The 12,857-nt window shown below is 39.3% G+C and overlaps 1 pseudogene; it reads right to left on the bottom strand.

Annotated features, from left to right (window-relative positions):
• Nucleotides 1-11,304: 11,304 nt before the first annotated feature.
• On the bottom strand, nt 11,305-12,127 carry LOC141833776 (uncharacterized; annotated as a pseudogene).
• Between the last annotated feature and the right edge of the window lie 730 nt (nt 12,128-12,857).

Raw genomic sequence — 12,857 nt, 5'->3', positions numbered from 1 at the left:
TATATTAGGATTTTCTTCTGCAATTCTGCTCCATCATAACTCAGGATTTTTTTTCTGTAGAAGAAGAGGATTTTCATTAATACCATTTCAAGATTTTACAACTGTTCAGATTAACTTAAACACATTGAGCATCGTAACATCTTGAGGTGTAAAAAAACTCATAGCAGATTCTTTGCAACAAGTATTAATTAATCAACTTTAAACACTACTTGTTCAGCATTGTTGCTCTAATCGTACTTTTGAAAAGGGTCACTGTTTGATTGAAATCCAACGTATCCAACACATCGTTTAGTTTGCAGTTCTTTTCTAATTCAATCAATTGGATGTAATGGGTTAGAGATCCAAAACTCAAAATAGAGAAACATACAAAATTATATTAGGGTTAACACAAACAATCTGATAATTCTCATAATAATTCTCAAATCCCCTCCCCTCTACCTTCCCACAACCTTATAATCACGCATACTCTAAAACATGTTAACATAATTGCCACAAAGATATAACTAACTCTAAAATATAAATTGCATACTATATATTAATTCTATTCAGGTCCCTTTGTGTTTTGTCCCCCCTTGAATATATAAACTATGTTTTAAACTTGTTTCCCTCGTGATCCAGCATGTTTCCCTCATGATCCAGCACCTGGTCCACATCTAGAACTTGGTTCCTATCATTACCACTTATTACAACTCTAGCCTTGTCCTCAAGGCTAAAAAAAGGAAATCGAGTTCTAAGAGTAAATCATCCTCCCACGTTGTGTCAATCATGCTCTTGCCCTTTAATTTGATTAGCCATTGACGAATTACTTCACCATTATGAACAATGTTTCTACTAGCAATCACATATGCTAGTTCCACATTATCTTCTAGTGCTACCTCCAATCCATTGGGTAGATTTGTTTGCACATTATACTCACCAAGAGCTTTCTAAATAATACATGAAAGATAGGATGGACTCGAGAATGAGGTGGAAGTTTAAGATTATATGCAACATCTCCATATTTTGCAACAACCTGGAAAGGTCCATAATATCTTACTATCAATTTTTGATTAATGCGCATAGAAATCGTGTGATGCCTGTGGGCCTTAATTTAAGGAACACTCATTCTCCTATTGCAAATTACAATGACTTCCTCTTTTTATCAGCATATCTCTTCATATGTTCTTGTGCCCTACAGAAATTATATTTAAGTTGAAGGAGAACTTCATCCCTGTCAAATAACTCCCTTGCCACTGTCTCAACTTTAGTTTTATTTGCTAAGAAATAAGTTAAAGTAGAAGGCCTTCGACCATAAACTACTTCAAAAAGAGTTTTACTAATAGATATATGAAAAGAATAATTATACCAAAATTTTGAGTTGTTCAAAAGCAAAACTACATAAATATCCCTCCAAACATCTATTCAAGAATTCAATTTGTCCATCTATTTCAAGATAGTAGGAAGAGCTCATCTTAAGCATAGTGCCCTGTAGTTGAAAAATTTATATCCAAAAGTGATTGATGAACAATGTGTTAGTACCCTAGTGGAGTTTTAATGTATAGTCAAATAAGTTTGAAATTAGGTCCGTGTTATGTTTGATGTGTATGTCTAAGTATATAGGATAACACATGTATTCCAGATGATGAACCTTGACAGAAGATGTAAGCGAGTGAGAAGTATAACACGGGAAAGGAGTCGACGGGCTTATGCATCCGAGATACGAGAGTTGCGAAAGAGTACTCCGGCGGAGTGAGAATGACGCACGAGAGTGAGATAGAAGGGCTCAGTGCATTCGAAGGACGAGAAGCCGGAAGGAAGACTACGTATGACCACCACGATAGAATGAAGAAGAAAATGGTCAACCTCCATTCCAAGCGCCTAGAGCTGCAGGTGCATGGAGTCTAGGTGCCTAGATCGGTTTTAGGTGCCTGGATGCCCATTTCAGGTCAACGCGAGTCGTTGTCGAACGGATTAGAGCGATGTCCACACCGATAGGTTCTAAGCGCTTAGATCTTTTCTAGGCACCCGAAAGGCCTAGAGTCGTTAGCGGACTGTTGCTAAGTGGATGGAGTTTGGACAAGTACAAGCGCCTGAAAGGCTTCCAAGCGCCCAGAAGTGTCACATTATCACAATGGTCAGATCAAGGTGAAGGCTATACATAGACTGAAGCTCGAAAAAGAAAAAAATAACACATTCAAATTCACTTTATTTCAGTCTTTATAGTTATTATACTCAACTGCTGTAAGGGCTTCTTCGCCTCCGACTTGTGTTCGAAGATGGAGATCTTAGTGAAGCTTTTTATAGTCTTGGACTAGCAACCTCTTGGTTGCAAACCAAGTAAATCTGTGCCTCTTCATTTTATGTTTAAGTTAATTTCTAAGTAATGTGTGTGTCCTTGCTAGTCAGTTAGCAAAAGAAATAGATTGATTATTTTTGTAGGTCGCTATTCACTCCTCCCTTCTAGAAATCCAAACTGCTTTTGTTGTACCAACAATTGGTATCAGAGCCCTGACCGCCAAAAGGACTCACCACTAACTATGCAACAATAAAGAGGGGATCAAGCAATGGCCAGATCAAACATCCACCCATCGAAGTTCGAGAGTGAATTCACAATCTGAAAAAAATAAAGATATTTTTTAAAACAAATTTGAAATTATGATTTGCATTATACATGGTTTCGAAGTGCTCAGGAATGAGGATGGAGAAGAAATAGATGAACTACGATGGACCAAGAAACAACAAGATGAATTCATGGCAAATTGTAAAGCTAAATTCAGTTTACTAAGTGTGTTACCAGTGTAGGAGCTCAATTAGATCGGTACTTATAACTCCTCCAAAGATCTCTAGGAAAAGTTTTTAGAACTTCATGAAGGTATCTCAGAAATCAAGCTAGCCATAATAGATTTGTTCAGAAATCAACTAAGCAACCTAAAGTTAGATAAAGGGGAAAACAGTGGCTCAACTACATGCACGACTTAAGGAGATATTAACGAATCTCCAAAATTTAGATAAAAGAGTATCAAATCGAGACACTCTGAGGTATGCATTGAATGCTTTTCCACGGACCCCAAAATGGATATCTATAGTAGATTCTTACTATATTTCAAAGAATCTAGACGTAAGTAGTTTAGAAGATTTATTTTCTACTTTGACATTACACGAATCTAGATGTGCATGTTTGAAAGAAACAGGAATATCAAACTGCAACATTGCCCTACAAGTAAAAAGGAGTGAGTCAAACTCGGACACATCCTTGGACGAAGATAAAGAAGCCTACCTAGTAAGAAAAATGAAAAAATTATTTTCTAATAGATTTGCTAAGAAATAGGCATTAAGATTACTATGAAAAAAGGAGAAAAGAAGAGTAAAATGCTTCAACTATGATGAGGAAGGTCACATCAAGGACAATTGTCCCAAGACAAGAAAAGGCACAAAGAAAAAGGTAAGGACAAGAAGTCTACACAAAACAAATACAAGAATATGAAGGCAACGTGGGATAACACTTTAGAAGATTCCGAGTCAGAACAAATAGCGAGGTTTGCAATGATGGCAACCTACGAAGAAGAAGAGATTACCTCATCTGATGAGAGTAGTAGTGCATGGGGAACCTCAACAGACGAATCAGAAATGATAAGTGAGGTATGTAACATACCCTCCGATCAATTATATAATACAATTAAAATGCTATCTAGGTCATTATGTAAAGTAAAGAATAAATGTATGGAATTAAAATGAACCAATCTCGAGCTAGAAAATTAGCTAATACATGCCCTAAAGAAGAAATTAAAAATTTGACAAATGAAAATTTAAGGCTAATGGACCAGGTAGATTCCCTAAAATCATCATTAGAAAAAGTTTCACATGATTTAGATAATTTAAACAAAAGAACAAAAGGTGAAAGAAAAGACTTAGAATTTAGAGGATCAATATATAATTATAAAAATTTCAAGGGTCAAATTAGAAAAGTACCAAAATTATTTATTCTAAAAAAATATTTGATAATTCCAATAGATTTAATTTTATTTTGATTTTTAAAATCTATTTTAACTACCTAAAAATTTTATAGGATAATCAACCAAGAAAAAAGATTTTTTATGTAATTGACTCGATATGCAAAAATAATCTTTCAGTATATTCTATATGAAATTTTTAGGGAACTTATTCTTCTGTGAAAATATGACAAGTTCTTTATCATCATCTAAAATTTTAAACATTTTAATATTTTTTAATAATTATTAAAAGAAAAATATATTTTTTAAAATTAGAAAATTAATTCAAATATATTTTAGATGAAAATTAATTTTTCATGATTGAAGTTATTGTGCTCTATTTCTAGAAAAAATTTTAAAATTTTCTATGATCCAAATAATTATTATCAAAAATATAGATTTAAGTTTTTTTACTGTTGTCAAAAAGGAACAAAAATAGAAATTAAGCATAAATACAGGGGAGTCAGAATATTTTAACTGCTTAACTTATTTGCATTATGCTAGCCTTATTTTAGTAATTTATCCTAATTTCAAACTTAGTTTGACTAATATAAAAAAGGAAAGATTGTTAGTACCCTAATGAAATTTTGATGTGTGGTCAAATAAGTCAGAAATTAGATCTATGTTATGTTTGATGCATGAGTCTAAGTGTACAAGATAACACACATGTTCTAGATAGCGAACCTTGGTAGAAGACGAAGTAAGTGAGAAGAATGACATGGGAAAGGAGTCGACAGGTTCGGTGCATCCGAGGTATGAGGAGTTGTGGAAGAGCACTCTAGCGGAGTGAGAATGCCATACAGGAGCGAGTCGACATGGCTCAATGCATCCAAGGGACTAGAAGTCGGAAGGAATACTATGCATAGTGACGACCATGATAGAACGAAGGAGGAGCTGGAAGCAAGAGGGAAAAACAGAGGTGACCATTCCATGCGCCTGGAGTCTAGGCGCCTAGAGTCTAGTCACTTGAAGTCCAGGCGCCTGGATGCTCATTCCAGGTTGGCACAAGCTGTTGTCGAACAAATCAGGGCAATGCCCACATTGATAGGTTCCAAGCACTCGGATCTCTTCCAAGTGTCCGAAAGGCCTAAAGTCGTTAGCGAATCATTGCCAAGTGGATGACGATGAGTCAAGATGCTCGGAAGGCTTCTAGGTTAACATAACGATTAGATCAAAATAAAGTCTATAAATAGATTAAAATTTGAAGAAGAAAAGAACAACACACATTCGAATTCACTTTATTTTAATCTTTATAGTTCTTATACTCAATTGTTATAAGGGACTTCTTGTTAGTAGTAGCCCTAGAGCCAATTATGTGATGATTGACTAGGACTTTTTGTATCATATTCTATTATTAATAAAGGCAAAGTTTTTTGTTATTATACTTATTTTGTATTTGTGTCAAATAACTAAGTATAATAATGTCCTTGGGTAGCTTAGTTCTAATCTACATCATATCGATTGTTTGAATCAATAGTGAGATGATGTAGAGAATACTACTCTTAATCATTCCTAGTCAAGCATTAATATTTAGGAACGATGTTAATGCGTTGAAACTAACATATAGGTCAGCTGGATGACTTGATTTCATAAGTCATGGATATGGGATATCGAGTTGACACATGGGTATACATTAGAGAATGTATACTGAATTGATCCGCCATGAGAAAGTTTCATAGATCGTTATATAAGTGTCATAAAGTACTTTCTCATATGACTATTGGTATGAATAGTCCTTAGACATGAAGTCACTACGGTTCCCTACATAAGGAGTTATGTGTTAGTACTGTTGCTTTTGCTAGAGGGGTGAATAACAACTTTTCGATCTTGCCTACAATATTGTTAGCGGAAGCACAAGACAAACACAAAAATAAGATCAAAACAATGAAAGCAATGTTAACCCCTTGATTTACTTGGTATCCACCTCCTCGAGATGACTAATCCAAGGATCCACATACATCACCAAAACTTTTTACTATGAACTTTCTCCTTCTCAAAGCAACTTTGAAGGTGGAGAAATCTTAACACTTGATCTCTTCCTCTTACAGATGTATAGAGAAGTTTGGAGGAAGAATTTGAGAGATTGATAGAGCTTGAATATCTTACAAAGATGAAAAGTGAAAAACACTTCTTGCGTCTCTAAGCTTGAATCCGTCTTTTTATATTTTTACGATACCAGTCAATTGTCTCAGGACCAGTCGACTGGTGGGCTCCAACAGCTACTGTAGATTGCATTATTTCTCCAGCTGTCAGCCCCAACGTTTAAATACCAGTCAACTAGGACTTACCCAGTCTGTAAAATACTGAAAATTAAGGGGTTAATTAGTAATTAGAGGTTGGATTAATTAAGGATTGAGTTTATAGGTTAATAATGTAGCCTAATTTAACCAATCCCTAAAGCCCAATTTAAAGCAACCCAATTAAGCTAATTGGGTCAGCCATAGGCCTAAATAACTCAGCCATTTAGTTAATTAAATGAGCTCAATTTATAGCTCAATTAAATCTATTTCAATAGCCAATTAAAGCTATTTAAGATATAGGGTTAAATGATTCAGATTGGGTTAAACCCGTTAACCAGTTGGGAATCCATTTAGCCGTTGTTCTTCCTCTTCATTACGAGATCGCGATCTGCTCGTTAAGCCGAAGTTGCAACTCCTCTTCCTTAACTAAGCTATCGCGATTGCCTTCCCCTCGATCCGTCGGATGCCGCCCTTCCCTCTTCTTTCCCTGTTGCGATCTTTCATCGCCACATCGCCTCCATTAGCATCGAAGCTGAAGACTAATCTAAGTGGAGCCGAAGCCTGGCCGATTCTACTGCCTTCCGTTCGCGTCGCCGTCCCTTCTCCTCATCGGAAGCAAGTCGCTGCTGGCCTAACCACCGCCAAGATCAGCCGAATCGGATCTGGATTTCTACCATCATTTCTTCCTCCTCTGTTCCGGTGGCCACTTGACAGCCTATCGCCGCCGTCCATGAGTTGAATTAGGCCACAATCGGTAAGTGCTCTTGATTTAGTTCAGGTTTAATAACAAGAATGATGAATTTTGTTGGGATTTTATTCGGATTTTGGTTTTGAATTGCTTGAGCTCACTGAATATTGGGAAGCAAATCGATCAGTGGGATTTCAACAGCAAAGGATTTTAAGCGGAGCTTTACTTTTGGTTAGTTAATTGGATGGTTGTTGAATTAGTTGGGTTAAGTTAATTGGGATAAATTTAAACTTTGTTGTAAATTTAATAGAATATCGTATTTAGTGTTGTCATATCTATAATTTTAGGATTTTGACTTGTTGATCCTGAGATACACGGAGTCTTGGGATTTTCTGGGGTTCTGTTGTCGACGGTCATCTGATTCAGGTGGGTACCCTGTACTTGGTCAATACAGATTTTTCTTTCAGTGCATGATCTATTGCTGTTGTTATCTACCCTATTGATACTTCTGCTACTTGTGCTATTTATCTAGTTGATACCTGTTGATATTCGTTGCTTGATACTTGCCAGTTGACCTTTAACATAATCTGATATTATTCTGTTGATACCCCTGTTACCTATGCTAGTTACCTAGTTGATACCTTATACCGTTCGTTGCTTGATACATGCTGGTTGACCTCTGATTGATCTATCCATTGATAGTACAGTCTCAACTTTTGTATTGTTGACCTATGATGATCCATCTTGATTCCTGTTGATTATGCTAATTTGTTGTAGCTATTATATGTTGGATGATCATCATAACATCTACATGTTAGTAGTAGTAGTGTTGACGACCCATTGGTTGTAGTTGTTGTTGGCACTCCCCTGACACCGTGTTGAGGTGGCACATGGGTGAGAGCAATTGTTGCGCCATAGTTGGGTGCGACCAGGACTGGCTATATTGCCCTCCTGAGAGACACTGCCCGCTCCCCATTTGATTAGGGTGTTTAGTTGTTGGAGCATCTGTGCAGTATGTCCTGTTTGACACCTCATTTCACTACACTGGGTGAGTGATTGAGGATGACGAGTGCAGACAATGACCATGCATGTTGCCTATGATGTGTGCTGCATGTTTGCATGCATTTGCTATTATGATTATTATTATATTGCATTGTTATTTACAACATATTTGTGTATGACTGTTGCACTTGATTGATATATACCTGCTGCATTGTATGACATGTCATGCACTACTTGATCTTGCATGTTCCTATATCTGGTTACAGTATTGATCTTTTCTTATGTATCACTTATAGAGACTGTATATCTTCTGCTATTTCTGTTTACATTATTCCTGCTGATATATCTTTACATGCACTTCTATCTTGTACCCACTGAGTATCTGATGCTCACTACCCAGACCCTGGGGTTGCCTTGTTTTCTCCCCAGGTAGCAGATAGGTTTCACTTGGAGCTTAGAGATGTTGCCTGGTCGTATCCATCTCACAGCAGAGGAGGTTTATGTAGTGGTTTGTATGGTTTCTAGTTGTATTCGTTATGGATTTTTATTCGTTATTCGTGGACATGGACTGTATTCGTGGTTTTTGGATTTGTACTCGTGGTTGTGTGTTTTGTCGGACTTGTTATGTTTCTGCTATGAAGTTTTCTATATTGTTGCTGCGTAACTCTTGTGATATTGTGTGGACTTGTCAATTTTACGTTTTATTTTAGTTGCATGTGTTAGTTTAGTTGTTGTGGCCGTGTAGGTCTTATATCTTATCTGTTATGTATCTGTGTTGTGTGTGGTTGGATGTGTAGTCCATATTATGGTCGTGTTGGCCTTTTTGTACACATGTATTCAGGGAATTATCATAGTTATAGAGGAGATGCTGTCGAAATTTTTTGGACGGTCATCTCTTTTATGGTTGTCAGCATTTTGACGTGACAATTTAGTGGTATCAGAGCAAGTTAGGTTCATTCGGATTTGCCATTGCATTTGTGTCTATTTTTTTGTTGTCTGATTTATCATCAGATTTATCGTTGTATTTATAGTCTTCAGGAGTTATCATTATATCTGTAGGTTTATCTGATACAATTGTTTGGTATCAGAGCATATTAGACTAAACATTTAGTTTTAGGGTTTAGGTTTAGTTTATTTTAGAATTTGTCATCGTATCGGTTTTATCAAGTTTTGGTTAATCGATCCACGTTGTGAGATGGACAGACAGCGGCAAGAATTCTCCAAGCAGTTGTAAGTAAAACTTCTAGTGCATTTATTACTATTTCTAGAAATTTATAGGAGTTATATACATACCAGGTGATATTATGGCCCTTGGAAATCGAGGACAAGGTTAATCACTGAGACGACCCGTTACACCTGTAGAGCCGGAGGTTTCCGAGCATGTTGGGGACAGTCCAGAGATACCCTTGACAGATCCGGTACCGGCTATAGCTAATAAGACTGTGGATCTGAGCCGCATACATTGCTGGCAACAGTCCGTTAAGGATCGATTGACATTATTCCATGGGGGACCTGACCCATGGCTTGCTCTGCTCTTGGTTGGAGAGTCTGACTGATACATTTGTGTATATCTCTTGCACAGAGGCAGATAAAGTTTTAGTTAGCAGTATACCACCTTTGCGATCAGGCTGTCACGTGGTGGGAGACTCTGAAGACTGTACTCGGAGAGCGGGATTTATCTTGGTCATCCTTCCGAGAGGCCTTTAAGAGGTTGTATTTTTTAGGGCGTTCTGTCAGAACGACGTCAAGAGTTTCTGAGCCTTAAGCAGGGCGACCGCTCAGTTACTGACTATCATATGGAGTTTTCTAGACTTGCTGAGTTCTGCCCACATTTGGTAGCCCAGGACAGTGATCGCATGTTTCGATTCACTCAGGGACTAGCTGCATACATTCGTTAGAGGATGTCTAGTTTTTTGATTAGCACGTACAGAGAGGCGTTGGATTGGGCTTTGTTTATGGAGATGACTCCGCAACAGGTGGATCGTGAGCGAGATGCAGAAAAGTCGAAGGGTCTGAGTTCACAGCTATCTGGTCAGAAAAGGCCAGCTCAGGGATCTAGGACACGGTATTCTTCCAGATGACAGAAAGGGAAATGACCTGCGGAATCTTCGAGTGGATTTCAGCGGAAGAAGGATAAGGATAAGAAATGTCATCGGTGTGGATCGCATAGCCATCTGGTGGCCGATTGTCCATTGGATCACTCTATCTGTTACTTCTGCAAACTTCCCGATCATATGGCCAGAGAGTGTACTCTGAAGGCTCAGCTGAAGCCTACTAACGTTGCATCTTCTGGAGGACGTTCTACATAGCAGCGATCGCAGAGGACACAGAGGACCAGAGTCCCTCAACAGCAGCATCTCAGCCACAGACATATCCATTACAGGGGAGGGACCATGCAGCTATACCGATTGCATTTTAGTACCCCATCGGTTTAGAGACGCAAATTCCTGCACAGCATTATCTGTCAGCAGTGTCTCAGCCATACATGTTACCAGCAGCTCCTCAGCTAGAGATTTGTTATGCGGTGATGCAGATGCAGCAGCAGCCACAAGCAGCACCGACTTCTTAACATTATATTCAGTAGACGACATCTGTACCCCAGAGTCAGTTCCAGCTAGAGCGGAGGCAGACCACATCTCATTCAACTACTCAGCCTGCTAGCATGGAGGTTGGTCGGGTCTATGCCATTACTCGAGAGGAGGCACAGCGGGTCGACGGATCGGTCATTCGGGGTATGGTTTCAGTTTATGCTATAAATGCTGATACCTTGATAGATATGAGTAGTTTACATTCATTCATGTCTAGATTATTTTTAGGAAAATTAGAGAATTCCTATGATTAGATCCTGTAGTATGGCAGTCTCTTTACCTTCTGGTGTAAGTGTGGACAACAAATCGGGAGATTAGGGGATGTATGTTGGATTTCGAACGGTCATACCCTTATGGTGAATCTTCAGGTGCTGGATATGATGGAGTTTGATATCATTCTTGGTATGGACTGGTTAGCCACTATCATGCTACGATGAATTGTTGAGCTGGAGTGGTTACCTTCCGACCAACGGATCAAATCGCATGGGAATTCGTGGGTACTAGGAGTGATGAAATATCCATTATTTCGACAATGCAAGCATAGTAAAGGTTAGACGGAGGTGCCGAGGTTATTTACTGTTTCTGAAGCAAATAGAGAAAGATAGTGGTTCTCGTTCATTCGATGTATGTATCGTTCGGGAGCATCAGGATGTGTTTCTGGATAAACTTCCTGGCTTGCCACCTAAGAGGCAGGTCCAGTTTACCATTGAGGTAATTTCAGGCACAGTAGCAGTGTCTAAGGCTCCGTATCAAATGGCTCTAAAGGAGTTAGAGGAACTGAAGATCCAGCTACAAGAGTTATTAGACCGGGGTTTTATTCATCCTAGTGTATCACCGTGGGGTGCCCCAGTCCTATTTGTGACGAAGAAGGACGGATCTAGCGAATTAGGGTTCCTCTCTTGCTCCGTCGCCGCATTGACCTCGCCCAACTTGTCGCTGTCGATCTCTGCTTCTGTCCTCAACACCCTGGCCCCGCCGCTTCCGTTCACCCTCCCATAGGGCACGACGTCGCTTCTCCTCTCCCCGCTCCTAATAGTTGTCGCTCCCACCGCGACTTGGTGGCCCTCCGGTTGCTGCTCGCCTAGTCGGACCCTGCCTGGCGTGGAGGACCTCGACGAGATCGGGATTTTCAACACCAACGTTGTTGCCCGCAGTGGCTTCCTTGTCCTCGATGGCTCCTTGCTCATGATCGACGTCATTTCGGTGCCCGTGTCACGGAGGCAGATCGATCGAACCGCCACCGCCACCGCTGCATCCTCCACCGTCGGCTTGCTGGCCCCCCAGTAGTCGTTCTTCTTTGTCTCCCCTTCCTCTTGTGCGGAGATCTATGTCGTCCCCATCGGCGCTGCTGTAGGAGTCCCTCCCTCTCTGGGACAAAGACGTTAGTAGCCTACGATCGCCCGCATTGGAGTTCCGTGGCTTGCTCGCTGCTTGCTTGTGCTCACCTCCGGAGAGCCCGACCAACCACTTCTGCGCGTCATCCCACTTGGAGGGCGTCAGCTTGGTGCGGGATCCCAAGGTTTTGTGCCGACGGAGTGGCTTGTTGCCATTTTGCAACTCGAAGTTGCTAGCGTTGGTGCCAAAGTTATGATCCTGAGTTGATTCATAGTGGTAGCTCCCCTTGCCGTCTACAGGCCTCATCTTCTCCAAAGTCTAAGCCAGTGTGATCAACAGATCATTCACTGCTCGATTTCTATGGAAGCTACTGAAATCTTGAGCACCCTTAAGATTTTCAACTTTTAGATTCTCTCTAACACCATAAAATCCTTGAAGCACATCTGAGTAGTAATGGGCTTTATCAACTCTCTGCACTTTGATCTCTACTTTTTATGCCTCACTCATCAGGTATGAGCAAAAGAACTTCCAATGTAGATGCCTTTTGACTGCTCGAGCATTCTTTACAAGAAGAACAAAAAACCTTGTTGAGGATTCTCTAAGAAAGATAATTTCTTGCTCAATCAATCCAAACCTATGGTAGCTCAATTTTCGGAAGGGAGTAGAGTTTTTCTAATTTTGATAACAGCTGCAGCTCAAAATCTCATTGCACTGGACTCAGCTCAAAAAAATTATAGTAGTCAAGGCATTGTCTCAGTCTCTTTATTGTGACTTCTGGTCCCCCATTTCACTGGTATTACTAAACTATAAGCAGAGAAGGTAAGTGTTCAGAATTAAGCTTCTTAAATATTGATTTTCTTATTTTTCTTCACTAATCGATGCATATTTATTGGTGGCCATGTTCAATAGAATATTTCCTTGGTACCATTGAACTCATTGCATATTTTTTTCTTCACAATTATATGCAAATTCTAGTCTTTGGATACTTCTCTAATCCGATTATTGAAACTGTTATTAACTTTTAGTCAAATCTTGA

This window comes from Curcuma longa, chromosome 1 (assembly GCF_044706935.1).
Source record: "Curcuma longa cultivar G26 ecotype Majalengka, Jawa Barat chromosome 1, ITB_CL_G26_1.1, whole genome shotgun sequence".
Lineage (NCBI taxonomy): Eukaryota > Viridiplantae > Streptophyta > Magnoliopsida > Zingiberales > Zingiberaceae > Curcuma > Curcuma longa.
This window is presented reverse-complemented; position numbering and strand designations above follow the sequence as displayed.